At 41.3% G+C, this 22,316-nt stretch overlaps 1 long non-coding RNA gene and 5 other non-coding genes across 6 annotated transcripts; all 6 read right to left on the bottom strand.

Moving 5' to 3' along the window:
* Nucleotides 1-6,365: 6,365 nt before the first annotated feature.
* LOC103178160 lies at nucleotides 6,366-18,014 on the bottom strand. The gene is made up of 8 exons (XR_006085576.1): nucleotides 17,951-18,014; nucleotides 12,279-12,353; nucleotides 11,583-11,649; nucleotides 10,864-10,938; nucleotides 10,166-10,232; nucleotides 8,431-8,505; nucleotides 7,215-7,290; nucleotides 6,366-6,911 (listed from the first exon to the last, which is right to left on the bottom strand). It is a non-coding gene; the product is annotated as an uncharacterized LOC103178160 (long non-coding RNA).
* LOC121850791 lies at nucleotides 8,271-8,390 on the bottom strand. The gene has a single exon (XR_006085764.1). It is a non-coding gene; the product is annotated as a small nucleolar RNA SNORA26 (small nucleolar RNA).
* On the bottom strand, nucleotides 10,003-10,122 carry LOC121850793. Its single transcript, XR_006085766.1, has one exon. It is a non-coding gene; the product is annotated as a small nucleolar RNA SNORA26 (small nucleolar RNA).
* Nucleotides 10,660-10,778, bottom strand: LOC121850794. The gene has a single exon (XR_006085768.1). It is a non-coding gene; the product is annotated as a small nucleolar RNA SNORA26 (small nucleolar RNA).
* LOC121850792 lies at nucleotides 11,420-11,539 on the bottom strand. The gene has a single exon (XR_006085765.1). It is a non-coding gene; the product is annotated as a small nucleolar RNA SNORA26 (small nucleolar RNA).
* On the bottom strand, nucleotides 12,077-12,196 carry LOC121850795. The gene has a single exon (XR_006085769.1). It is a non-coding gene; the product is annotated as a small nucleolar RNA SNORA26 (small nucleolar RNA).
* Nucleotides 18,015-22,316: the final 4,302 nt, after the last annotated feature.

The raw sequence follows: 22,316 nt of genomic DNA, 5'->3' as shown, positions 1-22,316 counted from the left end.
AAGGAGAGGAATGGGGATGGGGTCCAGGGAGTAGGTGGTGAGCTTCATGGAGGATATGGTGGTGATGACAGAGGAGGCGTTTCCACACATAAGGTTCCACACAAAAGAATATTAGCGAAAATGGAAGCGCATGGAGTCGGAGGTAACCTTGTGACGTGGCTTGGTAATTGGTTGGGGGGCAGGAACCAGAGAGGAGGGATAAAGGGAATGTTCTCTGATTGGTGAGATGTGACAAGTGGTGTCCCCCAGGGGTCTGTACTGGGACTCCAGTTATTCGCCATATAAATGACTGGGATGAAGGACTAGAAAGTTGTATATCCAAGTTTGCAGATTCCACTAAGCTAAGAGGCTCAGTAAATTGTGTAGATGGGAGTAGGAAGTTACAAAGAGATTTAGACAGGATTAAGTGAGTGGGCAAAGCTGTGGCAGATGGAGTTCAATGTAGGGAAGTGTGAGGTCAAAAAGATAAAGCTGAATATTTTCTTAATGGGGAGAAATTAAGAACTGTGGAGGAGCAAAGAGATTTGGATGTCCATATCCACAAATCACTAAAAACTAGTTCCCAGGTGCAAAAAGTAATCAAAAAGGTGAATGGAATATTGGCCTTTATCTCAAGGGGTCTGGAATGCAAAGGAGAAGAGATGATGCTTCAGCTGTATAGAGCGTCAGTCAGATCCCATCTGGAGTACTGCATTTAGTTCTGGGTACCACACCTCAGGAAAGATATATTGGCCCTGGAGGGGGTGCAGCACAGGTTCACCAGAATGTTACAGTCCCAAGAGGGTTAAGTTACGAGGAAAGGCTGCGTAAACCTGGATTGTATTCCCTTGAGTTTAGAAGGTTGAGGGGTGATTTGATTGAGGTATTAAAGATGATAAAGGGATTTGATACAGTAGATACAGAGAAGCTATTTCCTCTGGTGGGGGAATCCAAAACAAGGGTCACAGTCTTAAAATTAGAGCCAGGTCATTTAAGAGTGAAATCAGGAAGCATTTTTTCACTCAAAGGGTGGGAGCAATCTGGAATTCTCTCCTGCTAAGGGCCATGGAAGCTGGATCCAGCCTCACCTTCAAGAGTGAGATTGATAGATTTTGATAGGTCAGGATATTAAGGGATATGGGGAGAAAGTGGGAAATTGGAATTGACAGGATTACCTGAGGTACCGATCAGCCATGATCTAATTAAATGGTGGAACAGGCTCGAAGGGCTTAACGGCCTCTTCGTGTTCCTATGTTCCTTCTTATGTTCCTATAATAAACTGTTTGTTTTCAAATTCACTGGGTAGTGAATCACTGTGCTCAATCTTGACAGAACATGAAGACATTTGTCTCAGATTTTGTTGCAAATACTGAGTTGTCAAATTGTCAGCCATTTTCATACACTAAATAATGCAAAACTTTGTAAATATTTGTTCAAACATAAACACTATAGATTGAAAAGGCAGCTGGAAATTTTCAGATGTATAAATTGTACTTGGAAGATTTTGCACCAAAATTACAAAGGTATCTGTCTATAGTACAGCTGGATTCTTTGAACAAAATTATGTACAGATGTCCTATTAAAGTTATTCAATACTTAACATTAACTGCTACAAATTGTACAAGTTTGTAAACAGATCAAAATTTCCTCAGACAAAGGGAATTAGGATAAACCAGGAATCTAATTTAAGATTCCATTGCAAATATGAAATAAGGGATCAAATGAGAATTTTCTTCTCCCTGCAAAGCAACATGGATATCTGCTGTAAAAGCAGTGAAACTCAGAAATCAATTACATATAATAAAAATATTTCCATTTGATAAAGCATCTTTTCACATTATTGAAACTTCAAGGGCTTCACAGGATTTTACTGTAAAGCAAATGACTATTTTAGGCAAATGCAGCAGTAATTTTCACACAGCAATATTCCAGTCAGCCATTAAGAGATACACCAATTTTATCTGCACCAGGACACAATAACCTATTTTTAAATAGTGCCACAACATACAGTATCCTTAACATACATCTCAAGAGCCACCTTCAATTTCAATTCTCAATTCATTCAATTTCAATTCTCATCAGAAGGTGCTACTTCTAACAATGTATATTCTAACAATGTAATCCAGCACTGGAGTGGATTGTCAGCCTGGACAAGTTCAGGCGATGGCCTTAAACCCACATCCTTCAGATTCAGGCAAGAATGCTACCAAACAAACAAGCCAATACCAAAAGGAACACAATTTGCAAATTCAGATTAAATCGGTTGTGCAGGTTTAGATCCATGAGCTGAGCTTGTTTTGGATAGATCACAGCTTGGAAAAGGTCACATGAAACATCGCAGCTGAGGTAAGACTTAGCTGCATTAGATTTAGATCCAAAAACGAAGAGGCAGTTGAAACATCAAGATCTTGTGTGCATCCCATGTATGCTCGCGCCCCTCCTCAAAAAAAACAACCGTGTTCCCTCTAATCTCTCACACTACCATCCCATTTCCAACCCTTCCTTGCCAGTCATGGAACCCATTGTTGCAGGTCAACTTCGGTCATACCTCTCCCTCCACTCCCTCCTCGAGCCCTTGCAATCTGGTTTTCGCCCTGCCCACAGCAGAGACAGCGCTGGTCAGTCACAAACATCCTCTATTTGTGACCAGCACTCCCTCTGCCTCCTCGTCCTCCTGGATCTCTTTGTAGCGTTTGACAGTTGACCGGGCCATCCTCCTCTCCGCCACTTCTGAAAACCTGCTGCATGCGTTTGTCACATTACTTCACTCACTATTGGTTAACAAGCCTGCAATTCTGTCATGGTAATTGAAAGTCAGATGTTTTGTGTATAAATTACTTATTTATTTTTAAATACATACAAAGCAGCATGTAACTCACAAACATTTGAGCACAGCTTTTCAAAACAAAGCAAATTATTATAGCTTATTGAAAGAACCGACCAAAAACATTAATCACCTCTTGCTAATTTGAAAAAGGATTTTGCCTGATATAGTTGAGCTCCTAAATGTCAAGTACTTTTGAGCTTTTTAAGCATGGTTTAATATTTTCTTCTCAAGGGTGACATAATTCTGCCCAAACAATCCTATAGCATAAGAACCTAAGAATCTGATAGGCGAAGGAAGACCAAGTTCCATCTAGTTCGTCTTCCACCATCCTGGCAGTTGCTTGTCGTGTCCCAAACTATACACTATCCCAAGATATTATTTTCTAGCAGAAATCTAATTTTTTCTTGAAACAAATTACATTTTCTGCTTTCACTGTCTCCCAAGAGAGCCTATTCCATACATTCATAACTCTCATTGAAGTAGTGCTTCCGCAGATTTGTTCTGAATTTACCCCCCCCTTCAGATGTAGGCTGTGTCAATGCACTTGTACTTGTAATTACTGAGACAATACCACATAAACCAATTGGTCACAGTTGGCTCATGTCAGATATCATTGACATCCTATTTTTTCCAAGAAAGTTCAAAGTAAGCAATAAAATTAAAGCCCGTTCATCTACATGAATATCTTCCGTCAGAATACTCATACAGATTAAGCAAATGAGCTGTGCAGATAATAGCATTTTCTACTCTTGAATTTCCTTGAAATAGTGCCAAGGCAGTCACTAGTTCTTCAGATGATGATCTCCAGCAAATCAGTCCAATATTCTTCAGATTGTACTCAAGATCATGGTCAGGTGACTCACAGCGTGAAGATGAATATTTGCTTAGACAAAGATCTTAAATTCAGCAGCTCAGTCCAGTAAAACAGATCAATATCCATTGCTTTTTGCAGCCATCATCTTCTAGATTTTTCCCCACTTTTATACGAGTCAGTGGATTCAAAATTAGTACCTGAAGAAATGTAAAATATCATCTGCGGCCTATATATTTAATATGGCTTTGGAGGTTTCTCTTTTAAGAAACTCGTTTTTAAATTCAGAAACGATTAGCAATGAAAATGGCAATGTTATGAAATTATAAACTTCCAGAGGGAAATGCTGTCTCACTTCATATGTATAAAGTTCCTCTGCTAAGCTTATTGCAACAACCATTATTGTAAGCTAACCAATTGGAAATATTTACTGTGAATTCAGCTATTGCCTGCAAACATGCAAGCCAAGAAGCCAAGCATGGACAGTCAACGTGCATATAGCACGATGTTAGAAGCTGATGAACACAGGCACCACCTGTCACATGCAGCGTACGTGCAATGCAACCTCAGTGTTTACCTCATACAAGAGGTGGTATAAAAGTGGAAACCCGTTTCTTCCCAGTACGTTTTATTTTTCAGTTCTGCTATTTCAGTGCTGATAGTGTGATATTACGCCTAATAATAATCCCTCCAAAAAAAAACAATAATAAATTGGCCATTTTCAATCTACGACTGTTTGTGGGACATTGCTGTGCGCAATTGGCTGCCGCGTTCGCCCACAAATATACAGTCAATTCACTTTATAGTATATTCTGTGAAGCGCTTTGAGACGTCTAGAAGACGTGAAAAGCGCTATATCAAATTATTATTATTATGTGACTACCATGTTGTAGCAGGTGCATGCATGTTGGAATCTGATCCCATCATGCAAGCTACCATTACATTTCAAACATTTCCATGTCTCACAGATTATGCATAACCCCAAATAACCCTTGCAGTTCATATAGCGCCTAAAAACAGTATCTCAAAACACTCGGGCTAACACAGCCCAATTTGTGACCAATTAGGTACCACACAGTGAATAACCAAATAACTGGAGGATGTTGGACAGGCCACCTGGAAAAAGCTTTTTTTCAAATAGTCACAGAATCTGTAACATCCACCTGAACACTTTCTAACAATAATGCTAACGCCCCTCAGTGCTGTAGTGGAGCATCAGACTATACTATACTTGTAATGTAGGGCTTGATCTAAGAATCTTTTGACCCAGAGACTAGAGTGCTCCCAATTGAATGAAGACAATTTTACCACAAAGAAATGATACTAAGAATAACTAAATGTTATTTTAACTTAATTCTGAGCTGAATCAATGATTGTATTTGGAAAACTATCTAGTAGTCTACACAAATTGATCCTGTGTAGACATGACTCATTGCACCAGGGCCCTAAGACTGCAGTTCTTTCATGGTTTCTTTCCTCCTACAATATAAACCTTTAAAACCCAAACTCAGCAATAACCCACCAAAAGTTCTCAATTCATCTCTTCTATTCATTTTAGTTTCTAGCACTAAAGCACAAAATATACAGTCAATTCATTTCACAGTAAATTCTATGAAATGCTTTGAGACGTCTCAAAGATGTGATAAGGCGCTATATCAAATGCAAGGATATTATTATTATAAAGCATTCCACCTATTTTTTTGAAAGTACAATTATCATCCTATGTCTAGTGAAGATTCCGAATCATTCCAGCTTTCCTAAATGGCATTCTTTATGGATACCACAGATGTAATGGAACCATGGTAAAGAACACCTATCACAGGTTTATAGCACAACTGGGGTGCAACCAAAATCTATAATACATCACATCTACAATACATGTGGCTGATACATCACTTCAAAACGGCAGCCAGCAACCATCAAACCAAATTGCCAAATACAGAGGTAACTGGGTCATAGATTTTTAAATCCGTAATCAATAGTAATATAACTTGCAAGGCTTAATACCAGCATATAAAGGTTGACCAAAATAGAACATACTTATTTAATATTAGTTCATTTATTGGGTAATTTTCAATAAAGGTCTTAGATGACCACAATTCAAATATCCAGACATGTGGCATAAGTCCAAGATCCCCAGGAACATCCAGAGAATGGAGTGAATGCCCTCCATATTTATTCCTATATCCTTCTCATTTTACCATCAATGAATGAATGGTTCAGCTACGATAAAATATAGGAAAAAGATTCCAAATCATAATGTTTCTGGTACACAAAGCATAATATGTTTAAACATGGTCACAATCACTAGGAAAAAAGGAGTAAGACATGACAATTCGAAGATGTGAAATCACCTTTCCACCTTTAACAATTTGCACTTTAAAAGTCCAGGCAAGCGTTAAAATATCTGAGAAATACCCATCAATTTAATTTTGACGGGGGAAGTGCTGCAAAACAGGTCACTTTAGACATATGCGTCCTATACAACACTTGTGTTGCAACAACAAAACTACATTTGTATGGCGGGTTTCACGTCGGCGGTAAATGTGGAAATTAAATCCCAGTTAATATTTTCCAATCCAATTTACATATCACATCAAATTCAGAAGAAACAATCAATTTTTAAGTTCTGTGCATGTGCCACCAGTTTTTAGATATGAAAACATAACTTATTGAACATTCCTGGGGAGTAAGGCAAATTCCAGTTCTGAATCCAGCTCAATGTAAAGTCAAGAAACAGAGCACAAGCACATTTGTGGTAATCCATCCCATTTATTGTAAACAGTAGTAATTTAACATTTGCAAAACTGGACAGGTGGATCAATAGGTTCCTTTCTATTTTATAAATGTGTAGAATACAATACAAATTTACATAGCACCTTTCATGTTGGGAGGATGTCCCAAGGCACTCGACAGTCCTGGCTGGCACCCAAGCTGGAGTGGGAGTCGGGGGGGGAGGGAAGAGAGAGATGACTGAAGGTTTGGTCAAAGAGGAAGGTTTTGACTGACTTTTCAAGAGGTGAGCGTGGGAGTCGGGAGGGATTCCGGTATGGAGTTCCAGACTAGGGAGTGAGATAGGCTGAGAGCCCGACTGCCAACGTTCGGGTAGCGAGCATGAAGCAAGCTGGTGCCCACTGAATGAATGGGTTGGTACAGTCTGAGGTACGGTGGGGCAAGACTGTAGAGGAATTTGAAGAAAGGGATTTTGAACTCGAATATATTTTCATACCATCTTCCTGCAACTGTTTTCCATAAACTTGCATTTACTTGTTCCTGGTCTACTTTATTCACCTCCTGCAAGAACAGGGAACCAATTATAATAGCACTGTAATACTCGAGGGGACATGAATAGCAGAGTTTTCTATGCTTATTTTCATTTTATCTTCACCAGTTTTCTTTTGGTCACATTGCTTTGAAACGCATTAAAGTACAATGAAATTGAATGTGATCCCGACAGGATCCAAAGCACCGACATGATCTTTTACTCTGGGTTTTTGATAGAATCTGCTCTACCGTGTTGGCCACTTAAGACATGGTTTATCTTAGATGGGCAAAGCTGGAAAGGGCATTGAAAATGGACACTTAAATAATTCATACCTCATATTGGTCTCAAAAGTTTCAAGACACGGCATTATGGCAGCTCTTTGCTACTCCATCTGATGTGTTTGAGTACCTGTACGAAGAAAAGGAAATTAGTTCAACCCCCCAAAAAAGTTAATATGCTTCTCAAATTCCAGTTGTTTCATCTGCATTCAGTTCAGTTTCTTGCCCCCTATCCATGCCAGCCTTTCACTTACAGAAGCCCTTAAACTAACGGTAATAAAAATAGAGAAACCATAATCTGCATTGAGGATAAGGAAGTGATTCAAAAGATGCGGAACCATTGCTGTTGTGGTTATACATGTGACTTTTTACCTTGGGTTTTAGAAAAAAATCTGCCATGTCTTTTCTGTTGGCCACTTCAGAACAGTTTAGAATAGAATAGATTACCTTTCGCAGTAACCAAAAAATTCTTCCATAACATTATAACTAGAGTATCACACTGCCCGTCTCACCAACTTTGTAAGATTTTCATTTTCTCTCCCTGTTTTCTTCATCTCTCCCCATCTCTTACCACTAACTGATTACTCCTACACTGATTACTAAGTATCACTGATAAATCATGTTCCAAATAAAATCATGATCATAACTACATTTCTTTGCTTGTATTGCAACACACCCTAAGCTCAAACTTTCACATGGAAGGTAAATAGTAAACATGCAAATACAATAAGCTCCTGATAACTCATCACTTCAAGGGAAAGGGGGCTTAGTGATGTTATCAGGAGGACGGGTTAGGCATATATATAAATAACTAAATAAATAAGGCTGTGATATTGACAGCACAACACAAGTGGTCAAGTTTTCAGGAGTTTACCGTAGACAGGGTGCAGAAATAGAAAATCATTATGTAGATACAACTCCAAATTAGAATCCATTGTAAACATTGTAAGGTGACACAGAGGATAGTCACAACATATAACATCCTTGAAAGGCTTTCAAACATGTCAATTAGTCAGTTAATTCTACATTGGTACACTGAATTTCTCATTCATTTGATGTTGCAGCAATAGTAAAGCTACCAACGCAATTAATTTCAACAAGAGAAAACACCATTGTTCCTCTCGACAGGATCCAAAGCATAGACATGATCTTTTGCTTTGGGTTTTAGAGAGAATCTGCTCTACCCTTTTGTGTTGGCCACTTAAGACATGGTTCATCTTAGATGGGCAAAGCTGGAAAGGGCATGGAAAATGGACAGTTAAATTCATACCTCATATTGATCTCGAAAATTTCAAGACCCGGTATAATGGCAGCTCTTTGTTAGTCCATCTAATGTATTTGACCTCTGTGTGAAGAAAAGCAAATTAGTTCAACCAAAAAAAATCCAGTTAATGTGCTTCTCAAGTTCCAGTTTTTCCATCTGCGTTCAGTTTCTTGCCACCTATCCATGTTAGCCTTTCACTTATAGAAGCCCTTAAACCAACGGTAATAAGAATAGAAACCGTAATCTGCACTGAGGATAAGGAAGTGATTCAAAAGATGTGGGAAGCACTGCTGTGATGGTTGATTCCTTGGGTTATACATGTGACCTTTTAGAACAACTTGCATTTATATAGCGCCCCTCACGCAGGGTGGTGTCCCATAGAACTTGACAGTGCTGGAGCACAACGCCGAGCCGGGGATGGGGGCAGGGTTTACCTTGGGTTTTAAGAGAAAAATCTGAGCCTATCGCTTCTGTTGGCCACTTCAGAGCAGTTTTCTTTGATGGCAAACGGGGCCAACAACAATTTGCATTTATATATTTAACACTGCAGATTTGGTCACCATATAGAATAAATTGTCTGTAGCAGTCACCAAAAAATTCTTGCATAACATTATGACTATATTACCACTGATCTAAGCCATTCTCTCTCTTTCTGTCCAAGTCTCAAATACTTTGTAGAGTTTTCCTCTCGACAGGGTCCAAAGCATATTTGCCTCCTTCAAGATCCTCCGTTTCAAACATGCCTTCAGCCTCCCTCCTACCTCTCTACCTCCCCCCCACCCCAACCCTGCCACCACCAACCCCCCACCGAGTCGGGTCCTGATCCCTGGACTGTTTAGTGGCTTGGGATGTCCTCCTGGTGGGAAAGGCACTTTACAAATTTAATTTTGTTGTTTTCTATTTCCCTCCCTCCGTTTTCTTTATCTCTCCCCCATCTCTTGCCCTACACTGTGCCACTAACTGAGTACTGAATAAACATTTTCACACCACCAGATAAATCATGTTCCAAGTAAAATCATGGTCATAACTTCATTTCTTTGCCGGTACTGCAAGCAAACTATAAAATAGTTCACTTTCACATCAAATAAATAATCATAAATAACAACATGCAAATACAATAAATTCCTGATAACTCGTCACTCCAAGGGAAAGGGTCTTAGTGATTTTATCAGAAGTGGTAGGTTAGGCATATGTATAAATATATAAAGAAATGCGGCCGGGATATTGACAGCATGACAACTCAAGTGGTCGAGTTTTCAGGAGTTTACTGTCGACAGCTTGCAGAAATAGAAAATCATTATATAGACATGACTCCCAATCAGAATCCATTATTATAAATGGTGTAAGGTGATAAAGAGGCTGTGTGCTAGTCACAATATGTAATATCCATGGTTTTATTCTATGGATGTTATATGAAAGCCTACATAAAACTAACCTAGTTTTATGTAGGCTTTCAAACATGTCAATTTGTTAGTCATTTCTGCATTCTATCTACATTGGTACACTGAATTCCTCATTCATTTGTTGTTGCAGCAATTGTAAAGCTACCAAAGCATTCATTTCAAGAAGAGAAAATATCATTGTTCCTCTCGACAGGATCCAAAGCACAAACAATATTTTTGCTTAGGGTTTTAGAGAGAAAACAATCTTCCCCTCTGTGTTGGCCACTTTAAGGCACAGTTAGCCTTAGATGGGCAAAGCTGGAAGGGGACCAAAAGAAAGTTTAATTTACTCGTCGTACCTCATATACTCCAAAGTAACATTTGCTACAGCTTTCCGTTTCCAGGACAGATCAGTTTATTCAATTTCTGTAATAAAAACAAAATCATTGGTTTTTTGCACAAGATTTTAGTACCAACATTTCAAACATTCATTATTATAATATTATTTACATCAGGTTTCACCATCCTTAATTTTAATTTAAGCTATAATTGGCAGGACATGTACATATCCATGAGAAAATGCAAACTCTCACACATGCAATATGAAACCTACAGTTATGATGGTGCTGTGGTGTATTCTTAATGACAAGACATTACATTCAAAGGACGGGTTAATAAAGTATCTTTTCAAGCTTAATTAGTTACCAACGAATACTTTAGAATATATTGTTAATGGTGACAATCAGTTATAAATATGAACAGAAACCCTACCATAACAAATTGAACAGATGTAGAAATTGTACATCTGAAATGTCACCTTCATAAATATTTATTTTAACTAGTTTTATGTAGAAAATGTTTCTCCCGACAGGATCCAAAGCACTGACAAACCTTTTACTTTGGGTTTTTGAGAGAAAATTATTTACCCTTCTGTGTTGGCCACTTAAGACACAGTCGGTCTCAAATGGGCAAAGCTGGAAAGGGATTATTATTCATTAATTATTATTAAGATATGCAGACAGATACTTTAGTTTTAAGAGAAATTGATCACCCATACCTCATGGTCCAGTATTACTTTCAGATTCATTCATTCTGACAATCTTCATCAATGCAAATCAGCTGCATGTGCACCCTACATAAAAATAACATTTTTAACCAAAGAATAGGATACTCGTCACTCCAAGGGAAAGGGTCTTAGTGATTTTATCAGAAGTGGTAGGTTAAGCATATGTATAAATATATAAAGAAATGCGGCCGGGATATTGACAGCATGACAACTCAAGTGGTCGAGTTTTCAGTTTACTGTCGACAGCTTGCAGAAATAGAAAATCATTATATAGACATGACTCCCAATCAGAATCCATTATTATAAATGGTGTAAGGTGATAAAGAGGCTGTGTGCTAGTCATAATATATAATATCCATAGTTTTATTCTATGGATGTTATATGAAAGCCTACATAAAACTAACCTAGTTTTATGTAGGCTTTCAAACATGTCAATTTGTTAGTCATTTCTGCATTCTATCTACATTGGTACACTGAATTCCTCATTCATTTGTTGTTGCAGCAATTGTAAAGCTACCAAAGCATTCATTTCAAGAAGAGAAAATATCATTGTTCCTCTCGACAGGATCCAAAGCACAAACAATATTTTTGCTTAGGGTTTTAGAGAGAAAACAATCTTCCCCTCTGTGTTGGCCACTTTAAGGCACAGTTAGCCTTAGATGGGCAAAGCTGGAAGGGGACCAAAAGAAAGTTTAATTTACTCGTCATACCTCATATACGCCAAAGTAACATTTGCTACAGCTTTCCGTTTCCAGGACAGATCAGTTTATTCAATTTCTGTAATAAAAGCAAAATCATTGTTTTTTTGCACAAGATTTTAGTACCAACATTTCAAACATTTATTATTATAATATTATTTACATCAGGTTTCACCATCCTTAATTGTAATTTAAGCTATAATTGGCAGGACATGTACATATCCATGAGAAAATGCAAACTCTCACACATGCAATATGAAACCTACAGTTATGATGGTTCTGTGGTGTATTCTTAATGACAAGACATTACATTCAAAGGACGGGTTAATAAAGTATCTTTTCAAGCTTAATTAGTTACCAACGAATACTTTAGAATATATTGTTAATGGTGACAATCAGTTATAAATATGAACAGAAACCCTACCATAACAAATTGAACAGATGTAGAAATTGTACATCTGAAATGTCACCTTCATAAATATTTATTTTAACTAGTTTTATGTAGAAAATGTTTCTCCCGACAGGATCCAAAGCACTGACAAACCTTTTACTTTGGGTTTTTGAGAGAAAATTATTTACCCTTCTGTGTTGGCCACTTAAAGACACAGTCGGTCTCAAATGGGCAAAGCTGGAAAGGGATTATTTATTAATTATTATTAAGGTATGCAGACAGATACTTTAGTTTTAAGAGAAATTGATTATCCATACCTCATAGTCCATTATTACTTTCAGATTCATTCATTCTGACAATCTTCATCAATGCAAATCAGCTGCATATGCACCCTACATAAAAATAACATTTTTAACCAAAAAATAGGATACTGCTTGAAACAAAGGAGATCGGGGAGGGCAAACACTTTGAATGACAGGCTATACAGATTAAAACTGCAGCCCATTACCTCAATACATACTCTGAGGATCCTAAGTCTTACTTGTTTCCAACCTGTGTCTAATTCACTCCAGAATTATTAAAGCAGGATGCGCCCCCCCCATTCGGCCCATCGTGTCTGTGCCGGCTCTTTGAAAAGAGTTATCCAATTCAATCCCACTCCCCCGCTCTCCCTATAGCCCCTGCAAACTTGTCCTCCCTAAATAATTATCTACTTCTCTTAAAAGTTGTTACGGAATCGGTTTCCACCACCCTTTCAGGCAATGCATTCCAGATCCGAACTCACTGTGTGAAAAAATTTCTCCTCACCTCCCATTTCTTTTAACAACTATTTTAAATCGGTGCCCTTGGGTTACTTCCACCCGCCAGTGGAAATAGTTTCTCCTTGTTCATCCTATTGAACCCCTCATAATTTTGAAAACTTCTATTAAGTCTCCTCTTAACCTTCTCTGCTCCAAGGAGAATAATCCTAGTTTCTCTAGTCTCTCCTGATAACTGAAGTTCCTCATTCCTGGTAAATTTCCTTTGTACCCTCTCCAATGCCTTGACATCCTTCCCAAAATGTGGGGAGGCCCAGAACTGAACACAGTCTCTAGCTGAGGCCTAACCAGTGTTTTATAAAGGTTTATGATAACTTCCTGACTTTTGTATTCTATGTCCCTATTTATAAAGCCGAGTAGCCTGTATGCTTTTTTAACAGCTTTATCTATCTGTCCTGCCACCTTCAAAGATTTACTTATATAAACCCCAGGTCTCTCTGCCCCTTCAGCCCCTTTAAGATTGTATCTTCAAGCTTATAACGCCTCTCCTAATTCTTCCTTCTGAAACGTATCACTCCACATTAACCGTCATCTGCCACATGTCTGTCCATGTCTTCCCTCCTGTCAGAAAAACAACCATTCACCAGCACTCTCTGCTATCTGTCTCCCAGCCAGTTCTGTAACCAATGCTGCCACTGTCTCTTTAATACCGTGGGCTTTGATTTTGCTCACAAGTCTCTTATGTGGCACTTTATCAAACGCCTTTTAAAAATCCATATAAACTACATCAACTGCACTACCTTCATCCACCTTCTCCGTTACTTCATCAAAAAACTCGTCAGGTTTGTTAGACATGATTTGCCTTTAACAAATCCGTGTTGCCTGTCCTTTAAGCCATATTTTGCTAAGTGAAAATTAATTTTGTCCCACATTATAGTCACTAGAAGTTTCCCCACTAATGACGCTAGGCTGACTGGCCTGTAGTTCCTGGTTTATTCTTCTGCCCCTTTTTGTACAGGGGAGTAACATTTGCAACCCTCCAGTCCTCTGGTACCACCCCGGTGTCCAAGGAGGATTGAAAGATTGTGGCCAGAGCCTTTGCTATTTTCACCTTTACTTCCCTCAGTAACCTAGGATGCATCCAATTCGGACAGGAAGACTGATCTACCTCGAGTACTGACAATCTTATCAGTACCTCCTCTCGGCTTATTCTTATCTTATCCAATTTCTCTACTCTCCTCCGATACAGTATTGGTTGCATCCTCTTGTTTTGTGAAGACAGATGCAAAGTACTCATTCAGTATGTCAGCCATGCCCTCTGCCTCCACAAGAAGATTCCCTCTTTGGCCTCTCATTGAACTCACCCTACCTTTGACAAACCTTTTATTCTTTATATGCTTATAAAATACCTCAGGGTTCCCTTTGATGTTACCCGCTAATCTTTTCTCATACAATCTCTTTGCCCCTCCTTTTTCAGTTCTCCTCTGTACTTTCTATATTCTATTTGATTATTTCCGGTATTTTGGACCTGACATTTATCATAAGCCTCCCTTTTCTGTTTTATTTTAATCCCAATTTCCTTATTCATCCAGGGAGGTTTGGATGCCCTACCTTTGCCCTTTGTGGGAATCTATTTGTTCTGTCCCCGAACTATGACCTCCTTGAAGGCTTCCCATTGCTCATTAGCTGTTTTACCTGCCAATCTTTCTTTCCAGTCCACCTTGGCTCGGTCCCTTTTTAACTCACTAAAATTAGCCCTCTCCCAGTTGAGTATCTTCACCTTTGATTACTCCTTGTCCCTTTCCATAAGTACTCTAAACCTAATGATGTTGTGATCACCGTTGTCCAGGTGCTCTCCTACTGAAACCTGCTCCACTTGCCCTACTTCTTTCCCCAGAACCAGATCCAGCACTGCTTCCCTCCTTGTTGGGTTGGAAACATACTGATCCAGAAAGTTATCCTGCACACATTTCAGGAATCCTTCCTCCTCCTTGCCCTTTACATTGTTATTTTGCCAGGCTATGATAGGATAATTGAAGCCCCCCCATTATCACTACTCTATTGGGTTTTCCATCTTCCTGAAATCTGCTTGCAGATTTGCTTGTCTATCTCCTTCCCGCTATTTGGTAATAACAACTTGGATTTATATAGCAGCCTCCACGCCGGACGGCATCTCAGAGCGCTTCACCGTAACGGATCCCGGGGCCGAGCCAGGGAGAGGGGGAGGAAGATGACCAAAGGTCGAAAAGGAAGGTCTTCAGCAGAGACCTGAAAATAGGAAGAGAGGGGGTGAGGCGAAGGGAGTGAGGAAGGGAGTTCCATAGCCTCTGGGCATAATGGCTGAAGGCACAGCCACCAAGGGTGGAGCGGAGGACTCGAGGGACAAGGAGGAGGCCAGACCCAGAGGAATGAAGGCAACGGGCACTGTTTTGAGGAGGTCAGAGAGACAGGGGGGTGCAGAAAAGTGGAGGGATTTGAATACAAGGGTGAGGATCTTGCAGTTGATCCTCTCTGGGATAGGCAGCCAGTGCAGTCTGGCAAGGGCTGGGGTGATCGGGGAGCGGAGTTTGGTGCGGGTGAGAATGCGGGTGGCAGTTTTGAATAATCTGGATTTTATGGATGGTAGTGGATGGGAGGCCGGCGAGGAGGGCGTTTGAATAGTTTAGCCGAGAGGTGACAAAGGCATGGACCAGGGTTTCAGAGGCTTTCGGAGAGATGTACTGGTGGAGATGGGCGATGCGTCGGAGATGGAAGAAAGCGGCGCTGGTGAGGGACCGGATGTGGGGGAGGAAGGATAATTGGGGGTCGAACCTGACGCCTAGGTTGCGTACAGGTTCGGAGAGTTTTAGGGGGAGATCGGGTAGGTGGAGGTGAGAACCGTGAGATTTGGATGTTGACGAGAGCCAAAGAGTATGGATTTTATAGAAGTACTGAGATGAGAACTTAAGTCTGTTCTGCAATTCTCCCCCATCTAATCCCTCCCTTTTCTGGATTATTACTTATTACATTTCTATTAGTCTCTCCCAAAGGTAGTCTACAGTATACACCTAACAGAGCAACAGCTAGCACTTCGTCCCTTTCCAGGGCCGTAACCATGTCTTTAATCAATATTGCCACCTGCACTCCCTTTTTTCCTTCCCTATCCCTCCTGAATGCATTGTAGCCAGGAATATTCAGCTCCAATTCCTGCTCTTGTTTGAGCCAGGTCTCCGTTATTGGAACATCATCATAACTCCATGTGGCAACTTGAGCCTGCAGCTCACCAATCTTATTCGTCACACCCCATGCATTTACACACATGCACTCCAAGACCAACTTAGTCTGCTCTGCATTTCTCCCCCGTCTAATCCCTCCTTTTTCTGGATTTCTCCTTATTACATTGCTATTTGTCGCTCTCAGCCCTCTATGTAACTTGTTTGTCCTCTCAAATGCTATATCCTGATTCCCTTCCCCACAGCACGAGTTAACCTCCCTGCGAGGACATTGGCCCCAGTCCTGTTCAGGAAAAACCCATCCACCTTGTATAGGTTCCACCTGCCCCAAAACTGTTCCCAATGATTCAAGAACCTGAAGCCCTCTTTTCTGCACCATTTCTCAGGCCATGCATTCATGAGTTTCATCCTACTGTTTTGATACTCACTTGCACGAGGCACTGGGAGTAATCCAGAGATCACCACCTTTCAGGTCCTACTCTTTAGCCTTTTCCCTAGCTTCTGATACTCTCCCTGACGGGATCTCAGCCCTTTTTTTCCGTACGTCAGGGATCCCAACATGGACCATGACTTCTGGATGTTCCCCCTAGTTTTGCACCCATTCCATGATGTCTTCAACCCTGGCACCAGGGAGGCAACATACCATGCAAGAGTCATGTCTATGGTTGCAGAAACACCTGTCTACTCCTTTCACCATTATGTCCCCAATGACAATTGCATTTGACTCCCCTTCCCAGAGGTGTCATCGCCCTGACCGGTATTCAGTACAGAGATCCGGTTTGTGAGTGCCACACTCTCAGGGAATTTCTGTACTGCCCGTTCCCCCCTTCCAACCATGCCGGGTGGTCACCCACTCATTCTCCTTCTGAACCCTCTTTGGCTGTGGGGTGACCACCTCCTTAAACATTCGATGACCTATGTGCATTCTGATTTCAAACCCTGGAATTTCCACAAGTATTCCGTGGGGGAGAAGAGGGGTTGTAGAAAGACATGATAGAAATGAGTAAGTGTAGGTGACCTCATTACAGCAAGTTTTTATTTTACATCACAGCTGAGATTCTATTTTTCTATCCAGTACCCAATTCATCCTGTTACAGAACGGCAAGCCAATAATTCACCCTCTTACAGCAAATTCAAGCCATTCCTCTCAGATACAGGACATGTAGAATTACAAACCCGCTTTTCATTTCAACTGCCCAGAACCTCATGCTTCCATGCGGATGAAATGGGAGAAAGGAACGTGAAAACGATGCTAACTCTCCTATGTGCCATTATCATTCAATGTCATAGGTGACCTTTAAAATTATTCCACCTACAGATGCTACGCGGCCATAGAATAGTGAAGGGTACAAATTTGGCAAAGCAGATTAATTATGGATCAGTCTATGACCTCCTTTCATTTTATTGAGCGTGGTACTGTACATACATAGAGACAAGATATTCAAATAAAGGGTGGAATGGGGCAAATCTTACGAGAAAACGTCAGTGAAATGTAAACTGACCAAGAAACTACTGTTGTGAGAATAATCACATTGTAACTGAGGAACGGCAGCGGTGAGGAAGGAAGGAAGGGTCGGCTCAGACACCGCATGAGCACAGACTCTGTTGGTGCGGATGGAGCCACTCCCTCCTGAACCGGCAGAAGGGAACACCTCGAGCTCAGCCACGTGGTGGCCGAGAGAGGCCCGGGATCAGGCCCGGCACCGCCCACAGCTGTGACCTGCCCTCCTGCCCCTCACCATGCCCAGGGCACGGACCCCCGCCGGGACAGGCAGCAAAGCGGGTGGTCACTACACTGAGGACTGTTGTGTGTGAGTGTGTGAGGGAGACCAGGCCTCATGTCGCTCAGCCGGTCTCACAAGCCCTCCCTGTGGGGGGGGGGGGGGGGTAGGAACGAGCTCACACAGCGGCGGTCGCATTGCAATGTCTGCACAGTTTGTGCCGTATGTTTTTTCAGTTTAATATCGACTGCTTTGGTTTAAAAATAACGCGAACTGTGAGAGCGCGCGCTCCACTCACCCGACACCGGCCGCCATCTTACTGCAAGAGGGCCGCTCCAGCCCCGCGCAGACTCACACCCGCCAGAGCGACGCAAGGGGGCGGGGCACTGGCTGTGGGGGGCGGGGCGGTGGGCGGGGCACTGGCTGTGGGGGCGGGGACTCTGGCTGTGGGGGGCGGGGCGGTGGGCGGGGCACTGGCTGTGGGGGGCGGGGACTCTGGCTGTGGGGGGCGGGGCGGTGGGCGGGGCACTGGCTGTGGGGGGCGGGGACACTGGCTGTGGGGGGCGGGGACTCTGGCTGTGGGTGGGCGGGGCGGTGGGCGGGGCACTGGCTGTGGGGGGCGGGGACTCTGGCTGTGGGGGGCGGGGCGGTGGGCGGGGCACTGGCTGTGGGGGGCGGGGCGGTGGGCGGGGCACTGGCTGTGGGGGCGGGGACAGTGGCTGTGGGAGGCGGGGCGGTGGGCGGGGCACTGGCTGTGGGGGGCGGGGCACTGGCTGTGGGGGGCGGGGACAGTGGCTGATGGTTATATGCCTCACCACGACTTCGAGACGTCTCACAGAGCTTATAATAATAATAATAATCCTTGCATTTTGATATAGCGCTTTTCACGTCGGGAGGACGTCCCGAAGCGCTTCACAGAATATGCTGTAAAGTGAATTGACTGTATATTTGTGGGCGAACGCGGCAGCCAATTGCGCACAGCAATGTCCCACAAACAGTCGTAGATTGAAAATGACCAATTTATTATTGTTTTTGGTTTTGGAGGGATTATTATTAGGCTCTGTGTGGAGTAAGGAAACTTGCCCAAGGTTTCTCCCTCTGCCTGGAATTGAACTCAGGTCTCTCGCTTGCAAAGCGAGTGCTCTAACCACTGAGCTACAGGACTCCGCATACACTGTAAATACACTGTAAAGTGAATTGACTATATTTTGTGGTTGCCTGTGACATGGACAGAGGGTCCTTGTGGGGACTGACTGCAGTCTGACACTTATAACGGAACGATGTGACTCCAGCGAGAACGCCTGCCATTGTGTGTCAAAAGCACCGTTACTCTATGTTTCATGTCTTCCAGACGTCTCAAAGCGCTTCACAGAATATGCTGAATTGACTGTATATTTGTGGGCGAAACGCAGCAGCCAATTGCGCACAGCAGTATCCTTTTCCTTTTCATATAGCAACTCAAACCACTTTGCAGGATTGGGTCTTTTTTTACCGTGAAGTGGATTGACTGTATTTGTGGACAAACTCTGCAGCCGATTTGCACTAAGCAATGACCCACAAACAGCCATTAAGTGAATGATCTATTTTGGCGTTTTGTTGACCAGAACACCAGGAGAAATTCCCTTCTCTTTTAAAATAGTGCCATGAGATTTTCAACCCGCGCCTGAACAGATAGACAAAACCTTGGTTTAATGTCTCATCTGAAGGACGGCACCTCTAACAATACAGGATACCTACAGCATTGTATTGGTGCTCCCACATACTATCCTGTGTTAAGGGAACTACATAAATGGGGGTAAGTTGTTGTTGCTGTCATGTCAGTCTAGGTTGTGAGTTCAAAATCCCGATGTAGAACTTAAACCCACAACTTTCTGACTCAGACGTGAGAGTACTATCAACTGAGCCAGACTGACACAGATTCTGCAAGGATGAGATCCAATACAAATTTACATTCATATACATTACATGTTGGGAGAACATTGCAAGGAGATCAAATGTACTGAGAGTATTCTTCTTCATCAGAATCTCAATTGTGTTCTCTTGTGAACGTTGAGTACAGTGAAACTCACATAAGTCGTGTCATAACATTTAATATTACTTATGCAAATCCAAGTTGTAGGTAAACTGCATAAATCATATAAAATACGATTTAATCAATAATCTACACTGTCACATGCGAAATTCAACGCAGCAGGTAAGTGCGCATTCAGACTTCATCAATGCAGCCAGTAAGTGCGCATTCAGTGATGGGTCAAGATTCCCCATGATTCAATATGTCTTTATCTGTCATTGCATGCTAGCACTGAGCCAGGCTGACGCACATATAAATGCAAGATGTTGATTTTGCTAAGTGCAAATTGGCTCCAACGTTTCTACAGAAATGCAATCACTATAATGTACAGCATATCCTTTGATGTGCTTTGAGATGACTTTGTGACATGATAAGCACTATCAAATGCAAGTATTGTTAATTAGAATAATAATAATTGAAGCCTTCAAACAGCTCTGGTCAAAGTCTGATCATTTCAAGCAATTCACCTTGAAGGTTCAATCTTCCCAACAGGTCGCAAGAATCCTAAAAATGCAGCCTCAGAGTTCATTCAAATATGTATGTCACCAGCTTGTGACTATATTCAGATCCCTTGGGTTTCAATTTTGTAACAACCTGAAGGTCTGGGATACCGCTGGAAGCTGGAATGTACATGTTCCAGATAAATGGCTGCACGGTTCAGAACTCATGAATGTAGTCTATCAATTGTTCAGCTCAATACTCTGGTTAATTTTTAATCTTTAGTCTTCCAATCTTAATGATTTACCACACTGTTTCTGCTCCTCTCTTTGGATTCTTTCAGATGGATTAAATTGACCTGCATTCTGGTTTTTGTTCTGCATTCTGTTTGGGTCAGTTATCTGTCTCTCTTGTCGCTCATTCTGTTTCGGCTCCTCTGTTACCCTCTTTCTTTCCTCTACAGATTATTTATGCTTATTTCTCTTTTTTATATTTTTTCTTTTGATCTGATTATCTCCTGGTCTCCTTTCTGATCTTGTTTATTTGTTGTCTCATTCTCAGTGCACTTGATCAAGTCTGTGGCTGGTTTTCCTGTGGGAAGGGCTGACCTTGATAATTTCTCCTTTCAATGTGAAGTGCTTTGCTGCAGTGAAATCGACACAGTGGGATGCAAAACGCAATATTCATAAATAGAGACTCCGAGTCGAAAAGACTGACTCTGAGTCGCAAAACTGACTTCAATTGAACCAGAAATGTGTCATGTTGTCCTGTGGGAACTCCACTCTGGAAACAAAATGTGTCAGAACAGAGGTCATATGATTTAGCTTGATGCATGCATTTCTGGATTAGCAGCAGGAACTGCTATTTAAATCATAGTAACCCTTGCATTTGATATAGTGCCTTATGTCTTCGAAATGTCAAAGCACCTCACAGCACTCCACAATGTCCCACAAACATCCATGAAGTGAGTGATCGATTTTATTTGGGGAGGATTTACAACCTTGTTAACAAGTATCACATTTTGGACCTGTTAACACCAGTAACATTCCATACCTTAATGGGCCAGGTTGAGGACCCGTAAAAATAGTCAGATCCCATTAAAACTGGTGGTTTTAGATTCATAAAATCAGATGGCATGTTATAATGGGGCTAGCTAAAACAATGGCCACTATGGTCAGCGCCATGCACAAAATGACAACTGCTTTCATGAGCTTTTGCAGGGACACAGCAAGACACCAGAGGTTCTGCATTTGCACACAATGTGCACACCCATGCAGTCAGAACCAGAACACCCAAGGTATAAACAGATTTGCACTACACCAGGCTGTGTTACAATGGAGTCCAACTTCATTATTCGCTTTTCCCTTCCTTTATTTTAATAGTGAGCAAACTACAAAACAAATGTCTCTCCCTTCGTACACTGACACACATCACAGATTAAAAGCAGGCAAGTAAAATGACATCATCAACTTGATGGTAAAATAATAACTATGTATATTTTTACCATTTTTAAACTATTTTAAATCATTTCATTTTAGGATCTTTATAATAAAAAGAACAATCTGAACTACTGAGTGAAAAAGAAAATTTGGGAATAATAATAATTTGACACTGTGCCCCCCCCCCCAAAAAAGTGAAATAATTCAATTTTTTTGTGTCAGGACAAACTCTTGAGACATGTGACCATCGAGATTGCTCAATTAGCAACAACCCAATAACATGACATTTCTTACTTTCCATTTACAGTAAAGGGCAAAATTCTTTGCCCATACTTCTAAGAAAGAACAAGTTAGAAGTACCCTGCTTCAATTGATCACTAATAGGGACATCATCAACAAAAAACATGAATTGACAATTGAAATTAATATAAATACAAACAAAATAAAATAATAATGATAATCCTTGCATTTGATATAGCGTCTTATCAGGTCTTCTAGACGTCTCAAAGCGCTTCACAGAATATACTGTAAAGCAAATTGATTGTATATTTTTAGGCGAAACACGGCAGCCAATTGTGCACATCAGCATCCCATAAACAGTCGTGGATCGAAGGAACCAAATTTTTTGTTTTAAGGAATTATTACAACAACAACAACAAGATTCCATTTATTGAGCGCCTTTCACGTCGGGAGGACGTCCCAAGGCGCTGTACAGT

This window comes from Callorhinchus milii, unplaced genomic scaffold (assembly GCF_018977255.1).
Source record: "Callorhinchus milii isolate IMCB2004 unplaced genomic scaffold, IMCB_Cmil_1.0 Scaffold1, whole genome shotgun sequence".
Taxonomy (NCBI): domain Eukaryota; kingdom Metazoa; phylum Chordata; class Chondrichthyes; order Chimaeriformes; family Callorhinchidae; genus Callorhinchus; species Callorhinchus milii.
This window is presented reverse-complemented; position numbering and strand designations above follow the sequence as displayed.